This window comes from Cervus elaphus, chromosome 20, assembly GCF_910594005.1.
Source record: "Cervus elaphus chromosome 20, mCerEla1.1, whole genome shotgun sequence".
Classification (NCBI taxonomy): Eukaryota; Metazoa; Chordata; class Mammalia; order Artiodactyla; family Cervidae; genus Cervus; species Cervus elaphus.
The window spans coordinates 65413552-65435922 of record NC_057834.1 but is presented as its reverse complement, the minus strand read 5'-3'; the positions used below and the strand labels follow the sequence as shown (position 1 = coordinate 65435922).

Here is a 22371-nt window from a genome sequence, read left to right as displayed (position 1 = left end):
AATTTAATCTGATGTTCAGTCAGATTTCTTATCCAAAGTGGCAGAAACTAACTGACTAGTTGAAGCAAAGGGGATTTATTAAGCGGCAGTCAGGCTCACAGGACGAACAGAAGACTGGAGAATGGGAAGCTTGGACGTAGAAACCAAAAGGTCACTAGAGTTGAAAAGGAGCAGACTCACAGTTACTGCTTTATCACTGGGTGGGCTGATCCGGGTGTCACCTCAATGCTGCCCTTGAACCCTGTCCTTGCATTGCTCATGAAATATAGAATCCCATGATAATGCATTGGATTAACCTCATTCATGTGCCAGGTTGCCCAAGTGTCAGTTCTGACATTTAAACTGCACATAGTTAATTTCCCAGAAGGAAGCTGGAGATGTGAATGCTGGGAAGAAAAAACCAAGAATGTCTTTTATATTTGTGTAGGGGAAACCAAAAGTGTGTGTTTTCATCTTTTATTTTTGGGTTTTAGAGTTTTGTTAAAGACATAGACTTTATCCAAACACAGAGATTAGAACGTTAGAAGGGACTTTATTCTTCCTCTAGCCAAACTCTTATTTTGACATAGGCATTAAACAAGAAAAAAAAAAACAAAAACCCTGTGTACTCTCATTGAATAGCAAAATACATAATGAACATTTGTGAGTAAGTTATGGGTTACATGAGCTTCTCAGAATAAAAAGCCCAGAACGCATCCTTGATCTTGGCAGAAGTAGAGAGAGGTGTTTCATTCAGGTCATGACACAATCATATTTTCAACTACCAATGGCCTCCTCATATGGTTTTCCATATCCATGAGTTTAATTTTGGACATAATGAATTTGAACTCTTAACTCGACATGTCTAAAACCAAACTCATCTCTTCCACACTTGCTACGTCTCGTGTTTTCCCAAACCAAAAACCCTGGACTCAAATATGATTATCCCATACTTCACCCCAGCATGCAGTCATGTCACCAAATTCTGTCCAGTCTTCCTCCAAACTGCTTTTCAAATCTATGACCTTCTCTTCATCCCCTCTTACCAGTGTCTTGGTTCAAATTCCAGACATCTGCATTTCTCACCACTGAACTTATCTGCCAGTTTTCATTAATTTTTCTAGGTCCCACAGGCTTTCTGGTTGAGGCCATGGTCACAGTTCCAGCCATGTATCCCATCGCTTCTTCCCATCTCACCTGAACAACCTGATCTCAGTATATCCTGATTTTTCGTGTGCCTCAGATTTTTATGGTGCTGATTTTTAATTAGTTAATTTTTCTACCTGCTTCTATTACTCCTGTTCTCTTAGTTTGACTGCTAAACTTCTACTCCAGCCTTCCAGACTTTGTTTCATTGAATTCTTCCTGAAGATCTTCCCATGCCAGCCATCACTATCCCCAGCTACCCTCCAGCATTTCCTCTGAACTCCCTAACACTTGTACATGCTTCTCTAGACCGCTTACTTTCATTATCTGTTCATGAGTCTGTTTTTCCTTTCAGATTGGGAGCAGGGACCGTGGCTCATTCACAGTTGTGTTTTCTCACCACATTCATTTAGTGACTGGTATACCATAGGCAGCAAAACATGTTTCTTTAATAAAGGAATGAAGCATGCCTCACTGAATGAAACCCCTGGATGAAAATGAAGCCCTTAGCAGACTCTAGAATTTGATAAAGTACACATTCATCCTGACCCTATTATGCCTGTTACCCCAGTCATGTGGCGTGCATGCACCCAAGGGGAGGAACTTCAGGAAAGCAGCCCTCATCACACCTCAAGTTCTCGGCCCTCTTCTTTCTTGCTCTCCCTAATTCTTGTTACCTTATTTCCTTTATCTAGAATGCAAACTGCCTTTAGCTCCCATTTCTAGCCTCCAGCTTGTCTCAAAGTCTTAGCAATGGTCTTGGTTCAGTTCCAAATCTCAGTGTTTGCCTTTATAGAACTTATTCTAACTTCTCCATGCTTTTCCAAGAGATTACACCACTGCATGATCCTTTGACCCCTGGACCATGCCTCAGTGCTGGCCCTTGTGGTCCACATTGCTTTTGGGACTAAAGATAAGGACATTTTAGGCAATGCCAAAATGAGTATCAGTTTAATTTCAAGGAAAAAAAAAAAAGGAGAGTCATGGGAGAGAGTCCAGAGTGCAACTTGGTCAATTTTATCCAGAAGCACGTCTTTGTTTTAAAGCCACTTTTCATAGTCTTGAGTATACATATCACTTGTGTTCACACACTCACACATTATTCTGTTCGTTTATTCCTTTGAGCACTTACTAAGCTCAATCACTATGTTAGGCTCTGGGATAAAATGATATGAGAACAAAGATATTTTCCCTGCTCTTCATATTGCCCATAATCTGGGAGTAAGAGACAGTGCCATGAATGATAACTGTAAATAATAAAACAAATGTGTCAATATAAATAATCACAGGGACTTCCCTCACGGTCCAGTGGTTAAAACTTTGCCTCCCAATGCAGGGGGTACAGGTTCAATCCCTGGTAGGGGAACTAGGATCCCATATGCCTTGTGGCCAAAAAACCAAAACATAAAAACAGAAACAATATTGTAACAAATTCAATAAAGACTAAAAATATTCCACGTCAAAAAATCTTAAAAACAACAACAACTCTGTGCTTCCAATGCAGGGGGCACAAGTTCAATCCTTGTTCCAAAAAAGAAGATCTCATGTGCTGCTTGGCAGAGACCAAACAAACAAACAAAAAAACAGGTTCAATAGCAGCAGAGGAGAGGAGGTCTGCAATCTTAAACTTGGTAAGCAGTACCTGACTAAACCCTGAAATAATAAATATTTCATGCAATGCTTTCCATAACCTGCCCACTCTATCTTATCCATTTTATTTCTTTATGCAATTATACACTCTAAACTCCAACCATATATGATACTACCATGGAAAATGTCCATCAGGAATTTTAGACAATTTTTTTTGGGGGGAGGGTCATTTTCTCATAGCTAAATGTATACCAAATGCTGCTGTGGCAGCAGCTTGTACATTCTATAGTCTTGTAATCCAAGGTCATGAGGTACAATTGATTTTTTTTAGGGAGGAAATTTGATAAGATACCTTTGTATTAAATATAGTCAACCTTCTACCAGCACTATGCATAATCCCAAATGGCAAATCATCTAAATTTTGTTTTACAGATAATTTTAAAATTGTGCATAGTTAGATTTAGAATGCGTTTTTTGCTTTTCTACTCTACCATCTGTCATAAGAGTGATACTCTATAGGTTTCCCCTTTTTAAAGCTGTCAACATTTAAACTTTTAAATTAATGACAGTGTTGATAGGTTTCTGATGGATTATGAGGAAGGAAACCGTCTAAGAACTAAAATTTGTCTTGCATGAATTACCAAATATATATATATATATATATATATAAATGGCTGTTTTTATTGATCTCATGTGTGCATGTCTGGATACATGTAGTCAAGATGTGAATAACTTGCAGAAAAATAACCTCTTACCAAAGAAGTCTATGGTACATGCAATAGCAGTGTTCACAAGGCTGTCTTAGAACCGACCTTTGGGTGGAGTTATATCACTGCCAACGGTTCAGATGTTGTGGTTTATTCTAACACTTACTGTCACTTTGAACGATTAAAGTTGTTTGATCCAACGTCAGAAGTCTGCATTTCATGAGAATCAAGACAACATATACTCTAGCTGTCTGAGCCAGCAGCATGTGTCAGACCACAGACTGATTGCCAGCCATTTCTTTCCGGTTCCTGTTTTTGTCTGAAAAATGGCAATGTTGGGAATTGAAAAAATAGTTGTAAAAGCCCTTAGATGAGATTCTGTACAATCAAGGTAAAGAAAAGCATATTTTGTCCCGTCCTCAAATATGAAAGTGTATACAGTATTACTTCCTTTCTAAAAGAAATTTAATTATATATGATGAACTGGCACAGTTACTCCCTCTCCCTCATGTTTTCAGCCTTTATCAGAACACTGCCTCTCCCGCCTTGGATGACAAGCACTCTCTAGTTTCCCTTTGCCTGAGATGCTTTCCTTGGTAACTCACTGCCCTGCTATCCCTATGTCCTCATTTTAATCTCATGCTTCACCAAATGCAATCTGACCCTGCTCTCAAAACACTGCTTAATCAAAACTTGCCAATCTCCCAACCCCATTTGCCACCTTCAGGTCATCATTCTGTCCACGTTTTTTTGAAGTCTTCAGCACCACCTAGTTAAGCACTCTTCCCTTGACTATTAAACCTCAGGTATCTTTCAGTCCTCTTTTCCCCCTTTCTCTCTGACTCTCAAATTATATTTGTGCTTAGAGCATTTCTCAAGTTCCTGCCTTTGACACTTTTCTTCCCTTCCTCTATATGATCACTTGACAATCTTATTTTTTTCACAGCATTTTTTTTTTAAAAACCCTGAAAAGAACTTAGAAGCGATAAATGTGCATTATAACAATACAAAGAACGCAATGGACTATACAGTAAAATATTAGTTGTCTTCCCCCCATACATTTTTTTCTGTATATTTATATCTGTCTATATGTGTGTATGTATGTTACTTTTCTGTCTTTAATATATTCATACATATATGTATTTTCATGTCTATTTTGTTATGGAATTTGAATCATATTAAATATTGTTCTACAACTTGCATTTTTTTCTTTACAACAAATCATGAATATCGTTCCTAATTGATGCATATGTGCTGTGCTTAGGTGCTCAGTCATGTCTGATTCTTTACAACCCTATGAACTGTAGCCCACCAGGCTCCTCTGTCCATGAGGATTCTCCAGGCAAGAATACTAGAGTGGATTACCATGACCTCCTCCAGGAGATCTTTCCAACCCAGGGATCAAACTCAGGTCTCCCACATCGCAAGCAGATTCTTTACCATTTGAGCTGCCAGGAAGCCCAATTGATACATATGGAGCTATCTAATCCTTTAAAAGGCTTCAAAGTATTTCACAATATGGAAGTATCATACTTCTGAACTCCATAGGGACATATCCACATGGTTATTCCACCAGCTAATCAAATGCAACAACAACAAAAATTATAATTGTTGTATTAAAAATTACAAAAAATTGTATTAACAGTTGCAATTGTTAATTGTTGTGTATTTCTAAATTGTATTCCATACTTTGGCCAGTAGTGTCATCCTCCTTCTGAATATGTAACTTGAGCACTAGCACTGATATTACCCCAAAGTCACAGACATAAATTTCTCTGCTCACAGAAATATCCCCCTGGGTATTGCCAGAGATGCTTCAGATGCTGCGTACCCCAAATGGACTCTTCATTTAGTGGCACAACTCTACCTCAGAGTTGGTTGTTTCACATCCCATGTCACTGATTTTGTCCAATGTTATTACCTGAATATTTCTTTATTTCATTCTACCTATCCTTCTCTCATCACTATCTGAATAGACTTCACAATCTTTCATCCAACCTGCTTCCACCCAATAGACTCTGCCGTTACCATTCTCTCCTCACACCTACCCACCTTCTCTCCCCTCCTGCCAATCCATTCACCAAGGTTTCATCAACATGCTTCCCAAGTGCTCTTTTCTGATGGGTAGATCTACCAGCTGACACACAACTTAATAGCTTAACTGACTCCCATCTAAAGTTCATGCTCTTTAGCTTGCAATGCAGAGATTTTTATCCCCTGCCCACCTCTCCAATCTCATTTCCCATTAGTTCCCAGTTCCCTGTTGCTTTTGCAAAATACTTAAACACATATGCACACATCCAAACACACACATGGGGGGAGAAGTTTTTTGAGACCTCCACGTACTTAAAAATTTTAATTCCTCTGTGTGAGATAGGCTCTGCACCTCTTTACCTTGAAAACTCCTATTTATTCTCCAAAGTCCTGCTCAACCGCCACCACCATTTGCTCCATGGAGTCTTCCCTCCTTCTCCCCAGACACAATTACTTTTCTTTGTAATTTGTAAACTTTGTTTACACATTATTTTGTAAAATATTATTGCATATTATTTTATTTGTATATATTATTTATCTATTCACTTTATGTCATCCCTAGTTTTTTGACAGTAGGGACAAAATATTAAAATACATTTATATGTTTAAGATCTATCACACTGGGGCACATAGTAAGTACTCAGTAAATTTTTATCAGGGTAAATCATGTAAGGATTTTATTTCTTTGTCTTCCTCAGCATCTACATCCTCAGCATCTACATCCAACCAGATAACACCTCTGTACAGTGTCACCTCCTCAGTTCTGTTGTGTCCGTTTCATCTCTTTGCCTTCCCACAGCCATTTGCATAGTACAGGAACCCACCCGCTTTCCCACATGCATTCAGCAGCGCCTGTTACATATGTGTGACCCAGGGAGTATCACATTATGGAAAACATGGCGCCTGGCCTGGAGATGCCTGTGACAAGTCAGCCGACAGACAAATAAACCCATCACTGAAGTAACTTCACAACTGGTTTTGCCACCATATTCTTCCTTTAATCTTGTGTACCCTTCACAGTTCCATCAGAGTACGCCTCGTAACTCTGAATCATATTACTTTTGAGCTCAAAATCTGGTAGCTTTCTATTTATCACAGAGTAAAGATTCACCATTTAGACGAGCATTCAAGACTCTATGCTTTTTCCATCCTACTCCACATCTCTCCTTTCCTCTCCACTTCCTGATTCTGCCCATTTGTCAGAGATTAATTCAAATTATGTCTTTTCCTTAGAAAAAAGCCTTTGACTATGTAGATCACAACAAACTGTGGAAAATTCTTCAAGAGATGGGAATACCAGACCATCTGACCTGCCTCCTGAGAACTCTGTATGCAGGTCAGGAAGCAACAGTTAGAACTGGACATGGAACAACAGACTGGTTCCAAATATGGAAAGGAGTATGTCAAGGTTGTCTTGTCACCGTGCTTATTTAAATTATATGCAAAGTATATCATGCAAAATGCCAGACTGGATGAAGCACAAGCTGGAATCAAGATTTCCAGGAGCAATATCAATAACCTCCGATATACAGATGACACCACCCTTATGGCAGAAAGCGAAGAAGAACTAAAGAGCCTCTTGATGAAAGTAAAAAAGGAGAGTGAAAAAGTTGGCTTAAAACTCAGTGTTCAGAAAACTAAGATCATGGCATCTGGTTCCATCACTTCATGGCAAATAGATGAGGAAACAATGGAAATAGTGACAGACTTTATTTTGGGGGGGCTCCAAAATCACTGCAGATGGTGACTGCAGCCATGAAATTAAAAGACACATGTTCCTTGGAAGAAAGACTATGACCAACCTAGAAAACATATTAAAAAGCAGAGACTTTACTTTGGCAACAAAGGCCCATCTAGTCAGAGCTCTGGTTTTTCCAGTGGTCATGTATGGATGTGAGAGTTGGAGGCTAAAGAAACCTGAGTGCCGAAGAATTGATGCTTTTGAACTGTGGTGTTGGAGAAGACTCTCGAGAGTCTCTTGGACTGCAAAGATATCCAACCAGTCAATCTTAAAGGAAATCAGTCCTGAATATTTATTGGAAGGACTGATGCTGAAGCTGAAACTCCTATACTTCGGCCACCTGATGTGAAGAACTGACTCATTGGAAAAGACCCTGATGCTGGAAAAGATTAAAGGCAGGAAGAGAAGGGGATGACAGAGGACGAGATGGTTGGAGGGCATCACCGACTCAATGGACATGAGTCTGAGCAAGATTTGGGAGTTGGTGATGGACAGGGAAGCTGGGCGTACTTGCAATCCATGGGGTCACAAAGAGTCGGATATGACTGAGTGACTGAACTGACTGATATCTTTTCCATAAAGTCTTCCAGGATCCTTCTAGGAACAATTAGCATGCCCCTTCTTTTGTTGCAACAGTAATGTGAATCCTTCTTTGTGTTATAATTATTTATTATAAATCTATCCCCATTAATAATGGGACAGTAATAAGATTTGGAAGGTTTTTTTCCTTTCTTGCGTCACAAAATTAATACCAACAGAAATACAGTGGGCTTTTGAATTTGAAGCTTATTTCTTATTCAATTGGAAGATTTTTTCACTCTCCCCGTTTACACAGTTCTCAGTGATATTTCTGCCTATGAACTTTACAGAATCAAATGCCATGAAGGCAAAATTTATATTTTATAAAGGATATGATTATTTTATAAAATAAAGTCACACCAAATTTAGCCAATGATCTAGAAAGGATATTATTGCCTAGAGCTACAGTGAAATCACACAGCAGCAAACCTTCATTAATGAAGAAATTATTGTAGTGTGGTAATCTCAAATGCAAAATAGTATTACAATAGAGTATATGTATCACACTTGCCAAAATGAATTAATATTGCTTACTCTTTTGATTAAAAGATCAAAGATTTTTAATCATGTCTTTGCACATTTTGCACGTGATCCGCTGAATCCAGTAATAAGTGATAACAAATCTATCGTTTATGTAAATGTTCAGAAGCTTGGCAGTAAGGAAGCTTGGATTAGCTATTATGGAGGAATGAAGAGTGCAAATATGTAATCTTTTCACATGCTTGCAGGAAAGGATAATTCTTTTTTATTTTTCCAGTTGAGAGCCCTTTACTGATACAAAAGTGATTTTTATGTTGCTTTTCCATCTTTACTTGATACATTGGCCTACAGGCCAGATTACTGAAAAGAGTCACTGTGAAGCTTAAGTATAAACATGGAGAGCTATGGGTGAATTATATGATAGAGATGAGTTTGCTATGCTTACTACAGTTAAAATTAAATGTTATTCATTAAGATACACTACATTTTTCACTGTTAGAGGTCAAATTTTCTTTCAAGATTTTTTTTTAATTAATGTTTTCTTCTATTTCTATTTTATTTAGAGGCAATTCAGCTGTTGGGAGGAAAAGAACTTGGAGTCCGATTAAACTTTAATGTTAATTCTGGCTCTGGCACTTACTAACACTGTGATTTTGGGCAAAATACCTATATTCTCTTGACTTGAGTTTCCTCATTTGTGAAGCCTGAAAGGATTGTGAGGATTAAATTAGATAAAATATGTAAAGCATCTGGCACAGCACTTGGGGCCTGTGATAGTCCATCACAAGTGACAATAACTAGTATTACCATAAGCAGCAGCACTGGACTGTGTTCCCTAAACTTTATCTTTTTTGTTATTGTGAACTGGGGAATGGAAAAATCTAGGCTCAGAATCTGAATTTTTAGGTCTGGCTTTGCCTGTGTTACCAATCTTTTAGTACTTTATAGTTTGTTACTCTGTCTAGCACCTATGTCATATCGGGTTGTCATGATTATGTAGATAACATTCCCAAGGTCATTTTACTTATGTTTTAAGTTGTAAATATAGTTTATGCAGTGAGGAGTGTGGAAGTATAAATACCCTTTCCTACTCATCTGTAATCCCACCGCTCAGAGAGGATCACTTCTATCTCTTCTCAAACCACACATGTGCATACCTATTTTTGACCAAAATGACATCATATATATGACATGTATTCACCACTATAGTATCATACAGTACAGTTTCACTGCCCTAAAAATGTTCTGTGCTCTGCCTGTTCATATCTCTCCCCCCAACCCCTGAAAACCATCAATAACCACTAATCTTTTCACTGTCTCTGTATTTTTACTTTTTCCAGAATATCATACCATTGAAATAATATAGTATGTAATCCTTATAGACTGACTTATTTCACTTGGAGATATACATTTAAATTTCCTCCATAGCTTTCCAAGGCTTATTAGCTCATTTCCTTTTAGTGCTGAATAGTATTCCGTTGTCTAATGTACCACAGTTTCTTTATCCATCACCTCCTGAAGGACATCTTGGTTGTTTCCAGGTCCTAACAATTATGGGTAAAGCTGCCATAAACATCTATGTGCAGGCTTCTGTGTGGATATAACTTTTCAACTCCTTTGGGTAAATACCAAGGGACTCAATTGCTGGATCATATGGTAAGATTTTATTTAGTTTTGTAAGAAACTGTCAAACTATCTTTCAACGTGAATATACCGTCTTGCACCAGCAATTTTCACCAGCAATAAATGAGAGTTTCTGTCATTCTGTATCCTCACCAGCATTTGGTGGTGCCGGTGCTGTGGATTTGGACTGTTCTAATAGGTGTATAGTGGGCCATTGGAATATTAATTGCAAGGTTTATCATCTAATTTGGGGTTGAGTGAGTTGCTCAGTCGGGTCCGACTCTTTGCGACCCCATGGACTGTAGCCTACCAGGCTCCTCCCTCCATGGGATTCTCCAGGCAAGAATACTGGAGTGGATTGCCATTTCCTTCTCCAGGGGATCTTCCCAACTCAGGGATCGAACCCGGGTCTCCTGCATTGCAGGCAGACGCTTTAACTTCTGAGCCACCAGGGAAGCCCTCTGTTATTCAAATTTTCTTTTATGTCTTTAAGTGGAGCTTTATAATTTTTGCATGTAAATCCTGTATTTTTTTGTGAAATTTCTTTCTGCTTATTTATATTTGTCTACTATCATCAGTAACACAATTTCGTTTGCATTTTCTAAGTTATCTTTTGTGTCTGACAGTTATTGTTTTTATATATTTCTTTTGTTCTGATTATCTTACTGATCTCCAATTATAGATGACATGATATAATCAAAATAATAACTAAATCTCTTCTTATGGAAACTTATACTTCTTATCTGTGTGCATTCTTGAGAACTTCTGAGACTACAGACTCTTCTTTCATCCATCTGGCGTGAATTCAGCTCCATCCGTTTTAGCTGTGATCCTCAAATCTATGGCTGCATTCCATGCTTTTCTCCAGAACTTGAGACTCATTTATTTATTCATTCAACAAATATTTATTGAGCAGTTATTGTGAACTAGACCCTGTTCCAGATATATCTCTGGGATAGTAAAACAACTAATTCCGAAGAAGGAATGTTCTACTTAGAATAGCACTGCTGTTTTGTTATTATAATGTTTAAGTTTTGAAAGATAATGCATTTGATTACAAAGAACTTACAGTTTCTCAAATAGTTTATATTTGTAAAATCATGCCCAACCACATTTAACCAGCATCTTAGAATGTGTTTTGAGGCCCTTAACTGCTTGTTTGATCCTGGAAACATGTGACCCTTTTTCACATGTTTCAATTTCAAATTTCTGGCAAAGCACTCTAAAATGTAATGCTGTTTTATCAAAAGGCTGTATGATGTTAACTGTCATGAGGATTTAATTCAGTGATCACAAATAAATGTGATAAATCTTTTACTTGCATGGTTAACCATGAGATTTTAAGTTCAAGATTAAATTCTATCTTTTGTATTTTTCCACTGGGTTGCTTCGATGGTTCATCTATAGTCAGGTGATTAGCTCAACTTCATACCTCTAACAGCATTATTTTAGAAATAGCATTATTAGTGGGAAAAAAAATCCCAAGAGTTTAGGAAGGAAGAGGTCATCTAAGAAGTTTCTAATAATAGAAAGACAAGTTGTTTATAAGCTACTTTGGTTATTCTGTAAGGAGAGAGAGTCAAAAGACAAAGGTTTAAATTTCAGATCTACAGGGAACATGACTTGGGGGAAAGTTACAGCTTTTCTCTTCAGCTATAAGATGAGAGGAAGTGTATTTGCTCTTCTACTTCAGAGGAATGTCAGGAAAATAAAACATGAAAAACCTTATAATCTCCTTGTTATTGCAGAATGTTAGGAAAGGTCACCAGTTTCAACCTACTTTTCAATGCAAGAGAGCCCATTTTCAGTTTTTCTAACAGGGAGACAGATATCTAGTCTCTGCTGTGTATTACCAAATCAAAAGTTATAAAGGAAGTATAATATTAAGAAAGATAATTATTAATGTGTTTGTGCATGCTCAGTCATTTCTGACTCTTCGTGACCCCATGAACTGTAGCCCGCCAGACTCCTCTATCCATGGGATTTTCCTATAAAGAATACTGGAGTCAGTTGCCATTTCTTTCCCCAGGGGATCTTCCCAACCCAGGAACTGAACTGTCTCCTGTGTCTCCTGCAATGGCAGGCAGATTCTTTACTGCCTAGACACCAGGGAAGCCCACATTAACAAACACTAATGATAAAAGCTGAAATGGAGGAAATCATCTTGATTATAAGTTATTTCTTTATAATAAGATACTTTAAGGGTTCATGGAATTTTCTAATGTCAAATCCTCTGGAGACAAAGCCAAGTGACATAGAAGATACAAATAACATAATATATTTAAATTGAGTCCTAGTTATTGCATGCTTAGAAATATTTCTTTGCCAAATAAAGAGATTGATTTTTTGATGTTTAAAATAATTCTGTTACTTTAGCAAGTATAAAAATTTTCTATTCCAATGTAACTCAGAAGAGAGACAAAGTAAAAGGATTTTGAAAGCAAAGTATTTGCTGTCAGTTGAAGTATCAGAGTTTTGCTTTATGTTCTCAAAATGAAAAAAAAAACAAAACCCACCAAACATTCAAAGTATTATCATGTAGAGAAAATGCTTAAAGTACTAAAGGCATTCATCATGGCAAGGCTCACCATATTGACTGAGTCTATCAGAGAAATGGGAGTACAGAATGTGTAGTATTTGCATCATGGAAACTATTTAAAATGGGAGGCATGAGATGCACAGATTCAGCATCACTAACATCATCCTTCCTAGACATCAATAAATTAATAAAATACGCAGCATGTTGAATGTAAATGAGTTTTTTATGGTATTTCTCCCACAATTGAATAAACAAACAAAAGGCTGTGTTCCACCTAGGTTGTCTCCTTAAAAACATTTATTTTGTATTCCTTAAAACGCTTCTGTGCAAGGAAGATTTGCCTAATTTAGTAACTTGTTTCTACCTCTTGGCTCATATGAAGTACTCCCCTAGTGCTTTCCTTCCTTTTGGTGACCAAAAGTTATCAAATATCATCAGTTGTTAGTGAATAGAGTCTAAATATTATATTTTCTTAAAATTATGCACATTTTCTTTATAGCATTTACTAAAAACCATCCTGCGTTCTTAGAAAAAAAAGTGATGAATCTTTATCATTTCTTAAAATGGTTTCAGAGAAATAAACTGGAAATTTCTTAACTGCCTTTTTCTTTTCAAATGAAATACATCCTGTCTGAAACAGAATCAGCAACAAACTAAAAGCAAGAGCTTCAGGATGACTGAATTTAAAACTATTTTACATTTTTTAAAAAAGGTAGTTCTGAACATATCAGATGATAGACTTCAGTATAATAATAGAAAACCCCCTTCAAGGTGCTGTGGTAAGCCACAATAGCTTTTAAAATACCTGTTGAACAGAAAGCTGTGGCTCAGGGTAGTGGTCAGTGTCTGCGGAATTAGAAGTTCTTAGAGTTTCAGATAATCAAATCATAGAATTGGTGAGAACCAGTATTTCTATATGGCAACTCAGTTTGTAGAATTTTACAGCTGTATGGTGAAGGAAAAATACTTTAATAGACACTTTAAAGAAATTGTGACTGTATATACTTTAGCAGAAACAGTAGGGAACTTAAATTGCATGAAGTTTAGTCCCCTTGGAGTTAGTTCCCTAAGAATGAGACAATGCAGTGACCATAATCATTGAGGAGGTCCAGAGCTGATCCCTGCAGATTTGGGAGCAGCTGCCGTTCCCACACTTCCTTCCAGGCCTCAAATTATCATCGACTCATTAGGGTAAAACTTCCTGCATCCGTGGAAGAAGTAGCAGCCTAGCGGAACTGCGTTTTCTTTGATATGAACCTATTATCAACCAACCAGTGACAGATAAGTATTTTAGCGATCACCACTGCAGAGGAAAATGGAGCATGGCAACCACAGGTGAAGAAAAGCCCTGCAGAAGAAAACAGGACAGAGGAGAACGGCGCCACCATCCCTTGCCCCCACCGAGAAACCTGGTGGGTGACAGTCATGCTTAGGGCCTTACCTTCCTGGTAGTCCACATCCAGATATTCACCAGATACTGACACTGGATGTGTCCACTTTTTTTTCTTTCCGTGCTTTCCTGGCATCAATTCAGCCACCATGATAGCTTGCCTGGCATTTCACAACAGCGTCCTTCCTGGCTGCCAACACTCACTTTATCCAGTCCATTCTCCACATGACAACTAAAATGAACTTTCTAATAATCTTTCAGTAATTTACCATGGGCATCAGCATAACGTCTGGATTCCTCACGTGGCTGTAAAGCCCTTCCTGATCCAAACCTTTCTGTCGAAATATTTCTACAGCTTCACCTCTTTATGAATTTCTGATATTCCGGTTCTCAGGACAAGTGACGTTCTTACCTCAGGATCTTTGCACATTCCCTGCATGATCTGCCTTCTGCTTGTCTTCCCAGGCCATCTCATACCATTGTCAGATCACTCCTCATGGGTCTGCAATGCACTGAGCATGTTTTGACTCACAGCTGCTTGTGTTTTCTCTAGTTTTAATACTCCTCCCTAGCTATCATGTGACTTCAACATGTCATACTCAATAGTGAAAGTCGCTCACTTGTGTCCGACTCTTTGCGATCCCATGGACTAAGCAGTCCATGGAATTCTCCAGGCCAGAATACTGGAGTGGGTAGCCGTTCCCTTCTTCAGGGGATCTTCCCAACCCAGGGTTTGAACCCAGGTCTCCTGCATTGCAGGTGCTTTCTTTACTAGCTGAGCCACCAGGGAAGCTCATTACACCCAATCGTTGTATGGAAAATCAAAATGAGAGTTTACACACATACTTTAAGCACATCTTGAAATATAGATTCAAAAGTTCAAAGCTCTGGGCTTCCCTAGTGGTCCAGTGGTTAAGAGTCCACCTTGCAATGCAAGAGACACTGGTTCAATCCCTGGTCCAGGAAGATCCACATGCTGTGGAGCAACTAAGCCCATGTACCACAGCTACTAAGCCAGTGCCTAGAGCCCATGCTCTGCAACAAAAGTCACATCAGTAAGGAGCCCGTGCACCACAATGGAGAGTAGCCCTTGCTCACTGCAACTAGAGAAAGCCTGAGTGCAGCAGTGAAGACCCACAACCAAATAGATAAATAAATAAATTTTCAAAAAAAGAAAGTTCTAAGAAGCCACAGTGGAAAACTGATATATAGATCACTGAAAGGGAAGCAATAGCAAGACTCTTCTTGAACTGCTTTTCCATAGCTGAGAGGCTGAGCCCGAATTCTTCAGGTAGTGCTGGTAGTTGTGAAAATTTTCCAGTTGATGAATTGCCTATAATGTAAGATGCGTAATGGTCCCTGAACTATGGATGCTTCTAGACCAGTGAGGGAAGCAGAGATGTTCACTGCCAGCTGGGAGGTCTGTTCATTAGCAGTCACTGATCACTGAGCTTCTATCCTGTATCGTGTTCCCCTGCATCATCTCCAGACCTGTATTTCTAACCACGTATCGTAAATTACTACTTGGGGGTCCCATGGGTGTCTCAGAAGACTCTACCCGTCTAGAATAGAATTTGTTATCTTTCCCACAAAATCTGCTGCTTTTCCAACATTCTCTCTCCCAGTTAATGGCACCACCATCTGCTCAGATACCCAAATAAGAGATCCAAATGTTCCTTAATACCTTACACTCTCACCATCCACATGCAGCTTCTCACCCTCTCCTGTTGATACCACTTTCTTAATTTCTTTTTAAGGCTCAAATCCATTTAATTCTCTTTCTCCTCATCACCTCTCCTTCAATGAAAGCTGCACTTATTTCTGAATTCTAACAGATCCCTAACTGATTTCGCTCATTCTGATCTTACCTTATGCTCATTCATTCTCTATAAGACTCTATAGTGATTCTCCAGGGCACTCAGGCTAAATCAGGTGATGAATATTTGTTGAATAAATTATCTTCTCTAATCTTCAAAATAACTTTAGGTTTATTTTTCAGTGTTGTACGCTAAGGCTAAAAGGAGGAGCTCACCTCCTCATCAAATGACCAGTTTTGTCTGGCTCCTGAGGCTGTACTGTTTCTATGTCACACTGACTGTGCTTTCTATCTGAAGATGGCCTTTTCATGTAGACAGTGAAGCCTGCTGGTTCCACAATGGAATTCTGACCATCATATACAAGTAAACAATCACCAGTTCCCATGACACTGTAGTGATTTCTTTACAGATTATCTTGTGCTACAGTAAAAGTGTGATGAACCAGAACTTCAATTATGTAGGCTTTATTTTAAGAGCATGCAGAAGAAAGACATTGTAAACTTTTAGGCAAAGTCACCATATTACCAAAAACAAGCTAATACAAAATTTTAAGAGTACATTCCATGGAATAAGTTGGAATCTCTGCACATTGAACCCTGTTATTTATACTTCTAGAGTATATATAAAGACCATCAAATAGAACTTTTGCCCAGACAGTACTTGGCACATTGTTGATGTTCAGTAAATATTTGTCAAGTAAGTGAATTAATAAAGGGAAAAAGTAAAACCCTCAGCATTCAATTGGAGGAGGCAATGGCACCCCACTCCAGTACTGTTGCCTGGAAAATCCCATGGACGGAGGAGCCTGGTAGGCTGCAGTCCATGGGGTCGCTAAGAGTCGGACACGACTGGGCGACTTCACTGTCACTTTTCACTTTCATGCATTGGAGAAGGAAATGGCAACCCACTCCAGTGTTCCTGCCTGGAGAATCCCAGGGATGGCGGAGCCTGCTGGGCTGCCGTCTATGGGGTCGCACAGAGTTGGACACGACTCAAGCGACTTAGCAGCAGCAGCAGCAGCATCATTCAATGATCCTGAATCATTTGCTTGTGCTTGTCATATTCTTTCTGGTAAAGGAAAATAGTAAACTTGTTTGTTTAAGCTAAGTTTTCCACTACAGAGATCAAAGCTAAAAAGTTTTCGTTTTCTCATTAAACTAGAAAGCTCATTCAATCAGAACAATTTATTTCCTAAATATACTGGTAAAAAACACGATTCAAGTTTTTGAAGTTTCTACCAAAGTTTAATATTATATTTCTATTTATGTTTTTAACTATGAATTTAGCTTTATGAGAAAGAAGATTGACATAATTAGCTGAAATGAAAATTTTGGACTTATAAGCAGTCAAAATATCAGTTATCTCAATCTACATTAATATTTCAGATTCCATTTTTGCTCATCTCTTCCCTAACTCCCTCCACACTTATACACTACTGAGTTACCCAATACATGATAATTTTAACCAAGGTTATCTTAAGATTATATTTGACATATCAAAAGAAAAGGAAAATATATTGATTTTCTGAGTAAAATGTACAATAAATAATTGTTGATTAGTCAGGAAAAAGATATCACTCAATGTCACATACTATAATTCTATGTCTTATTTTTATAATAGAAAGTACACTTATAATATTGTCTTCAATATTTTAGTACATAAAGGTCTAATATGAATTTAAAGAAGTACAATTTAAAGAAATTAAATCTAATCTCTTTAAAAAGAAATCAGACCTTTATTTATATTGTTATTGTTGTTCAGTTGCTAAGTTGTATCCAATTCTTTGCAACCCCATGGACTGCTGCATGCCAGGCTTCCCTGTCCTTCACTATCTCCTGGAGTTTGCTCAGACTCATGTCTATTGAGTTGCTGATAGCATCCAACCACCTCATCCTCTGTTGTCCCCTTCTCCTCTTACCCTCAATCTTTTCCAGCATCAAGGTCTTTTCCATTGAGTCAACTCTTCACATCAGGTGGTCAAAGTACTGAAGCTTCAGCTTTAGCGTCAGTCCTTCCAATGAATAATCAGGGTTGATTTCCTTTAGGATTGACTGGTTTGATCTCCTTGCTGTCCAAGGGACTCACAGGAGTCTTCTCCAGCACCGCAATTCTGGTTATGGTGTCAGATCTGTTTTCAGGTCATGCTACAAATAGGCCAGAAAATCAGGGAGAAGCTGAGCTTGAGTTCCCATTGTAGTGAAATTATGATTTGTGTATGATACCTTGACAGTTTGTAGCATTACTAACTATATACTCCCTGTTTAAAATGTATATCTAACATCTCACTGCTTCTGAGAGAATCTGTATGGGAAATTTATTTTATCATCACCACCGAGAGTTTTCAATGGAAATCAATCCCATTCTGGGGCCTGGTGAAATTTTTTTAGGACTGAGTTTGGATACTTTATCAAAAAAGCATAATATTGGTAAATTTGGAAAATCTGGTAGTGAAGGTGATAATTAGATCAATATTAGATTTTTAAAGGCAATAGAATTTTCAGACCTTCTCTGACAGGACATGTGCTTCTGGGGACTATGATTATGTCTGGTCTGGACATTGACCTTGGCTGGGGGAAGCATCCCATCCTACTTTCTTCTGTTTGGAGGACTCTCTCTTCTTTGATTCTTCAATCACACAGTAGGCCAACCACAATGGGCCTGGCATAGAAGCACTTCTTCCCAGCAGCTTTCACAAGAGGAGGAAGTACCGTGTATCTATGCAAATTTGCTTCTCTGCGTGTGGGCACTCTGCAGGGAGTATCCATCCGTGCTGCTCTCCTCTCTGGGTCTCTGAGGCGCAGGCCTCCTTCCTGCAGTGAAGCGGAGTGGGAATCTCTCTGAAACCACTCTATTTTCCTGCCTTTTTCTTTTTTTCACTCCCAGTGAGACGCACAATAGATCAAACTCATTCTCTTGGTTGGCATGTTCTGCGTCTGACTTCAGTGTGTTTTTTTGTTGTCTCAAGTGAATTATGCACAAAACGACAGCCGCTGCCTGCAACAGATAACCCCCGAAGGGCAGGGTGGTAGAGTCTTGTGGTCAGTCCTTCCTTTCCTGAGCTGCAGTCTTCTCCTTTGAAGGTCTCCTGAGTTCCTAACTGTCAGAGTTCAAGGGAATCGGACCATATTTTGATTTCAATAGGGAAAAACAAAAAATTGGTGTAAAATTCAAAGTACCCATGTAATCATTTATAGAAAAAAGAAATCTCTAAACTTATGTTTCAGAGAATAAAGAAGGAAAGAAGGGGGAAATCCCCTCAACAGTTTCATTTAGAAAAGAAAAAATCACACCTCTGCCACCTCCATGGTGTGAAGTAAAAATTATAATGCAGGAGAAGCTGGTGAATGTATTTTAAGTAGATTGTTAGTGTTCACAGTGTCAAGTACAAGAGCGCTGGACATAACCTACTTACTTACTCTTACTACTGCATGCTTAAATGACTTGCATACACCATACTGCTGCCTCTCAGGTGGCTTTGTGGTTACTGTGGATGATGAACCCCACCCTTTTAGATCAGATAAGGCTAAAATGTGATGACGAAGGGAGGGGGGAAAATAACCCTTATATTTATAAGCCAGTGCTTATAAAGATACATAAGACATCAAACATCTAAAATGAAAATCTATTTATCAGGCTATTTAGTAAGCTTGGAACAATATTTTTAAACAATACTACTGCTTATCAATTTGCCTTTCATGGGGCTAAAATCTTCTGAAGCATCTAAGTTAATAGAAGACTTAACTGATTTTTATTGTGTTTACATTTGAATTTTTAAGACAACCTGAGCTTCAGGTATTTTTTTTTTTTACCAATAAGACTGTACCTCTGTCGTTAAGTTCCCCCTGGAAGGGAAGTCTGAAGCTATCTCTGGCACTAGATCTTTAGGTTCTATCTTTAAAAGTCTCTGGAAGACCCTCTTCTCTGTCCTTAGCAGTGCCATATGACCAGCCTTTATAGCCACTTCCCTATACTGGTCCAGGAAAACTTCTAACGTATGTGATTGCCTCCTGCCTGCTCTCTACACTACTGCTATAGTTATTTTAAATGCAGCACTGATACTTTCACTCTTTTGCTTAGAAACATCTCAACAGTTCATAGCTCACCAGAATGGGTTACCAATGTGGCCAGATATTGATCACAACAGCCTTTGGGGGTACTAATGAACCTGAGTTCATTGCCTCATGCAAGCAGCTGCTTCTGCTGACTCCAGTGTACTATTCAAATATTACCATTTTTTAAACTGAGCCTCTGCTTAAAAGGTTTGGAAGCACTGCATTAAAACAAGTGTTCTGACTCTGGACACCTGAGAACATGAGTCCAGGTTTACTAGATCTCTTACTTTTTCTAGAGAAGCTGGAAATCCAGTTTTTGGTACTGTGATGAGAAGGAGCATGGCTCATGTCCTGTGTGGTATGCTTGTAGAGAATAAAGCAGACTACCATGGAGACCTCCCTGGAAGTCCAGTGGTTATGACTTCATCTTCCAGTGCAGGGAGTGTGGGTTTGATCCCTGGTTGGAGAGCTAAGATCTCACATGCCTCATGGCCAAAAAATCAAAATATAAAAAATTAGCAACACTTTCCAGGTGGTGCTAGTGGTAAAGAACCTGCCTGTCAATACATAAGAGACACAGATTTGATCTTTGGGTCTGGAAGATACCCTGGAGGAGGAACTGGCAACCTACTCCAGTATTCTTGCCTGGAAAATCCATGGACAGAGGAGCCTGGCGGGCTACAGTCCGTGGGGTCGCAAAAGAGTCGGCATGGTCATACACACACACACACACAAAGATTGGAAAGGTAACCCACAGACTGAGAGAAAGTATTTGCAAATCATATGTCTGATAAGGAATTAATATACCGAATACATAAAGGACTTCTACGACTCCTACAACCAACAACAAGAACGACAAACAAGCCGACTTTAAAATGGGAAAAAGACTTGAGTAGACATTTTCCCAAAGATAGCAACTGAACAACAATAACAAAGATAATGCATAAATGGCCAATAAGCACATGAAAATATGCTCAACATCACTAGTCATTAGTGAAACAAAATCATATATATAAGATACCACTTCACACCCATTAGGATAGTTGTTATTAAAACAAAAGAGTAGAAAATAATGGGTGTTGGCAAAAATGTAGAGAAATTGAAACCCTGTGCATTGCTGGTGGAAATACAATATGCTACAACTATATAGTGGTTCCTCAAAAAATTAAACATAGAATTATCATGATTCATTAATTCCAATTTTAGAGATATATCCCAAAGAACTGAAAATAAGCATTATAACAAATATTTGTACACTTAGTTCTTAGCAGCATTGTTCACAATAGCCTATATATATATATATATATACAGGATGATGAAAAAGTTCTGGAGATAGGTAATGGTGATGGTTGCACAATTAAAGTGAATGTACTTACTGCCACTAAACTGTGTATCTTAAAATGGTAAATTTTATGTTATGTATCATCGTTGTTTAGTCGCTAAGTCGTGTCTAACCCTTTGTGACCCCATGGAGTATAGTTCCTCTATTAGTTCCTCTATTTTACCACAATTTTTTAAAAAGCAAATTATTCATTATTGCAATCTTTATTTATGGTTTACATAGGGGTTTTGGTCAGGCTCCTTTTTGTCTTTACCCTAGTTTCTCTTAAATCAATTGTTCTACTCTATACATGCATGTACACACATAAGAATGTGTGTGTGACAGAGAAGGTGTTACAATGGATCACTCAAAGATTGAAATGGGAAGGGCAAGTTAATATTGATATTCATTTCTGAAATCTAAAAAAACTTGTCTTTAGAGAATCTTGTTGCTCCAAAGATGTTTTGTTCTAGCTCTGCTGCTGCTGCTGCTAAGTCACTTCAGTCGTGTCCAACCCTGTGCGATCCCATAGACGACAGCCCACCAGGCTCCCCCGTCCCTGGGATTCTCCAGGCAAGAACACTGGAGTGGGTTGCCATTTCCTTCTCCAGCGCATGAAAGTAAAAAGTGAAAGTGAAGTCACTCAGTCGTGTCCGACTCTTAGTGACCTCATGGACTGCAGCCTACCACGTTCCTCTGTCCATGGGATTTTCCAAGCAAGAGTACTGGAGTGGGGTACTCCATTGCCTTCTCCTGTTCTAGCTCTAGATGTTCTATATATATATTTATATGTGCATATTTATATATATAAAATGATACTGAACATTTTTTCTTAAGTTTATCGGCCAGTTGCATTTGTTCTTTTTTAAACCTTTGTTTCTATTGAGTTATAATTGACAGATAACATTGTATTAATTTCAGGGGTACAGTATGATGATATATATTGAGTGCATATATTGTGCATATAATGCATATATTATGAAATGACCACAACCATAAGTATAGTTAACACCCATCACCATACACTGTTAAATTTTTTTTTTAATCTTGTGATGAGAACTTTTATGATCTACTGTCTTAACAACTTTCAAATATGCAATACAGTCACCATGCAACAATATAGTCACCATGCAGTACATTACATCCCCATGACTTATTTATTATGTCATTGGAAATTTATACCTTTTGACCCTCTTCACCCATTTTGCCCAATGCTACCCACTGCCTCTGGCAACCACTAATCATCTGCTCTCTGCATCTATGAGCTTGGTTTTTTTATTTGTTTGGTTGGTTTGGCTTGGTTTACATGTAAGTGATATCAAATGGAATTTCTCTTTGATAGCTTCTTTCACTTAGCATAATATGCTCAAGGT

At 38.3% G+C, this 22371-nt stretch overlaps 1 long non-coding RNA gene across 10 annotated transcripts in view; it reads left to right on the top strand.

Moving 5' to 3' along the window:
* LOC122676600 overlaps positions 1 to 22371 on the top strand; it is a 123701-nt gene that overhangs the window by 79999 nt on the left and 21331 nt on the right. For 5 of the 10 annotated variants that reach the window (XR_006335609.1, XR_006335612.1, XR_006335611.1 and 2 more), the window contains one exon: positions 2630 to 2756. The exons of the other annotated variants lie outside the window; for them this stretch is intronic. This is a non-coding gene — a long non-coding RNA (uncharacterized LOC122676600). The remainder of the gene's footprint in view (positions 1 to 2629; positions 2757 to 22371) is intronic. 10 annotated transcript variants of the gene reach the window in all.